Source organism: Alosa sapidissima, chromosome 14, assembly GCF_018492685.1.
Source record: "Alosa sapidissima isolate fAloSap1 chromosome 14, fAloSap1.pri, whole genome shotgun sequence".
In the NCBI taxonomy this organism is placed as follows: Eukaryota; Metazoa; Chordata; class Actinopteri; order Clupeiformes; family Clupeidae; genus Alosa; species Alosa sapidissima.
In genome coordinates, this window is record NC_055970.1 from 32,489,625 (window position 1) to 32,493,168 (window position 3,544).

The 3,544-nt window shown below is 47.5% G+C and overlaps 1 long non-coding RNA gene across 1 annotated transcript; it reads right to left on the minus strand.

Moving 5' to 3' along the window:
- Nucleotides 1-457: 457 nt before the first annotated feature.
- Nucleotides 458-2,139, minus strand: LOC121682247. Its single transcript, XR_006022482.1, has 3 exons — nucleotides 2,121-2,139; nucleotides 1,260-1,264; nucleotides 458-534 (listed from the first exon to the last, which is right to left on the minus strand). It is a non-coding gene; the product is annotated as an uncharacterized LOC121682247 (long non-coding RNA).
- Nucleotides 2,140-3,544: the final 1,405 nt, after the last annotated feature.

Sequence of the window (3,544 nt, forward strand, 5' to 3'; positions counted from 1 at the left end):
TCAATTGAAATGTCAGACAGAGAGATAGAGAGAGAGAGAGAGAGAGAGAGGAGAGAGAGAGAGAGAGAGAGAGAGAGAGAGAGAGAGAGAGAGAGAGAGAGAGAGAGAGCAGAGCAGAGCAGAGCCTGCTTATAACACTTAACTTTAACATGGAGAGATGCAGTAGAATATTCTGAATATCTCCTCAGCCCCGAGACATTTGTGAATGAACAATGAAAGTCCCAGTGATCTCTTCAGGGATGAGAGTGATACAACTGACAATTAGACTTGTTGTAATGTGTGCGCGTTTCAGAGGGAGGCAGGCAGGCCAGGCAGGGGGGATGGAATCTTAGTGGGCCAGCACTTCTGGCCACAAACATGGAGCGCCCAGTCAGTCACCTGATGCACAAGCTCTCATACAGAACCAGATAAGCATGCACACATACAATTCTGTGTACATCTCCGCACAGCAATGTCTGCACTCCCACATGTACACAGGTGTGTATACACACACACACACACACACACACACACACACACACACACACACACACACTCTTTTTTCTCCCTCTCTCTCTCTCCCACATACACACACACACACTCTCTCTCTCTCTCTCACACACACACACACACACAGACCCTCCTGGGCTTCACCTCCTCCTAGTGTTGCTGCTAACCTTGTTTCAGTCCATACCCTTCTCTCCCACTCCACTATATCACTATAATGTTGTTTCAAAACCCCCCTTCCCTACACACACACACACACACACACTCACACACACACACACACACACACACACACACACACACTCAGAGGCCGCTCTGTGACTTCCCTTATCACAAAGAGATCTACACAGAGCCCCCAACTGCTGCATTTACCTTGCACATGGCAAGAAAAAATCCAGCCTGTGTCTTCATCAAACAGCAGTCAAGAGAGATGAGAGAGAGGAGGTAAGTAGTGAGGAGAGGGAGAGGAGGGGAAAAAGCAGATTGAGGGAATGCTTTATGAATTATTAAGATTAAAATCTTTCTCCGATTACCCGTCCTTTCCTTCTTCCATTCCCCTTTCTTCCCTTTCTTTTTTTCCCTTTTTTCAGTTACATTTTTAAAACATTTATATCCCTCTGTTGCAGAGTAAACGAGCTTGGGGCAGATTTTCCATTAAAAATAAAAGTTGTGAGAAGAGAGAGTAAAGGAGAGAGAGAGATAGAGAAAGAGAGAGAGAAAAGAGGAACATCTTGGCCAGTTTTTAGATTTTTAGTCACCTTTAATCAGCCTACTGTTTCTGCGAGGGGGGAGAGAGCGGCAGATGAAACAACCGCGTAATGATTTTTTTTTTCTTTTTTTAAAAAGCTGCTAGTTTGCTTCACTCTTTGGATGTTGGAAAGTTAAAAGGAGCGCAAGAGAAAAGGCTTTCTCACCTTTTATTATTACTGTCAGGGAGCTGGCGCTCAATCTTCCCTTTGTGGGAAGGGCCTGAGCAATTTTCCAACTTATTAAAAAAATGACACATTAACAATGCACTTGCCATTATCCTTGGTCAGACAGTCTGGAATTGTGGATTTATCGCTGAGGGCCCGAGCATCACTTTAATGATAGTCTTCCACTGTATCAAAGAGATTCTGGACGCGGCCCACTGATACCATCTCCCTCTTTAGTTAACCAGGAGTGTCTCCAAAGCTCTTCTCCCCCATTTTACAACTTGTAGAGCAATCACTATAAATATAATCACAGTGAAATGAACTTTGAGGAGAGCACATAGGTAGTGTAATAAAGTGGAAGAGAAATGAGAGCTTGTTATTTTCTTAAACGTCTTAGAAGTGGAAGCTCTGTGGGTCAGGTTGTGCAGCCTGCAGCATGACCCCTGGAGTTCAGTGGCTCAGGGTGACAACTGCCTGATCTAGAGTGCTGCTCTGTGAGGGACCACCATCACAACATCGTCTGGTCGCAGGGATTATTTTTAGTGCATTTTAATCTCTTATTCTAGGGGCCGGGTTTGTGGTCAAGAAGGCGTCCTTCACGAGACTGAGAGAGAGACAGAGAGAGAGAGAGTGAGAGAGAGAGCAGAATCAACCAACCTTGACTCAGAAAAAAGGGAAAAAACAACATTCTTCAGCCTCCACGAATCACTGCTTCCCAACGTGCATACATATACACACATACACACACACACACACACACACACACACACTGGCCAAACCTCCACCAACCATCCTAGCCTGGCTCTCTCCAGCTATCCATGACACGGACGTGATCTGGCGGCCCTCAAATGTGGTTGTACATCAGCGAGTAGTTGTCATGTGTTTAAATGCTCTTAATAAAATATTTCTGTGGGCTTTTCGGCCGAGCCCATCTCCCCAGCCTCATTAAGGGGGCTCTGGCCAGGCCCATAAGTGCTCCTCAGACTCACTCATGATTTATTAAGGGTGTGTGTGTGTGTGGGGGGGGGGGGGGGGGTGCTATGGGCCGGGGGCCAGGGGGGGCACAGTGCCTTAGGACACTCCAGCCACAGAGACATTTTAGAGTTAAAGGCTTTGAAACGAGGCCGCCTCCTAACAGATTTACATGGTCTGAAGCCTACTTCCCCATGAATTATGGATGAGCAAATGAAATACATAGGAGTTTGTGCTTTTAAATAATTCTACCCTCCGTCATCACCTCCTTTTCTTTCAAACTTACTTACGCTCTTCTTTTCTCTCTCCCTTACTCTCCATCCCTCCCTCCCTCCCTCCCTCCCTTGCTTGCTCTCTTTTTTTTGTCTTGGGCGGATGTGCTCAATGCTGCAGCAGCATCGCCCTGAGCTAAATCCATGTCCATTTGCTCTTTAGAGCATGGCATTAATGGGCAGCGAAGAAGGGAAGAGAGAGAGGGAGGGAGGGAGGGCTGCGCGTGTTTAAAAATGAATGGCTGTTGATGTGGTCAGCTCTGAGCAAACAAACATCAGCAGCTAATTGGTTCGAGGGAAGGGAACAGGGACGACGCACGACACGACAAACTACGTCGGCCGGGCCAGCCAGTCGGACCACAAGCCGCCAGGCCGAGCAGTCAACTCACCGGAACCTGAAAGGGTTCTGTTGATTCAGAGGGCTGAGCACAGGGGAAACGGATGGCCAGGGCAGGACGGAACGGGGCAGTGCGATCGATCCCCCCGCCCCCCTCCCGAGATGTCAACGCTGCTGAGAACTCTGAGGTGGTGAATCCTCTAGTGTTGAACCTCTCTCTCTCTCTCTCTCTCTCTCTCTCTCTCTCTCTCTCTCTCTCTCTCTCTCTCTCTCTCGGCTTGGGAAGTGTATGGCCATTTTGGAGAGCAGGACAGAAGCCGTCCACTGTCATAAACACTCAAAGGGAAAAAGGGCATGATCTCTATGGAGAAAAGGCTTGGAAGTATTTCACCGAGGCAACCGGCTTAGCTTGGGGAGGAAATGGAGGATACAAAAGACAGATATATATATTCTTCACCCCCACCACACTCCCTGCAGTTCATTTTCAAATCTGCGACATCCTGTGGCCTGTCTCTCTCAGGGTGCTCTTTTTACTGTGTTTTCTCTCTTTTTGCCCTTTTTTT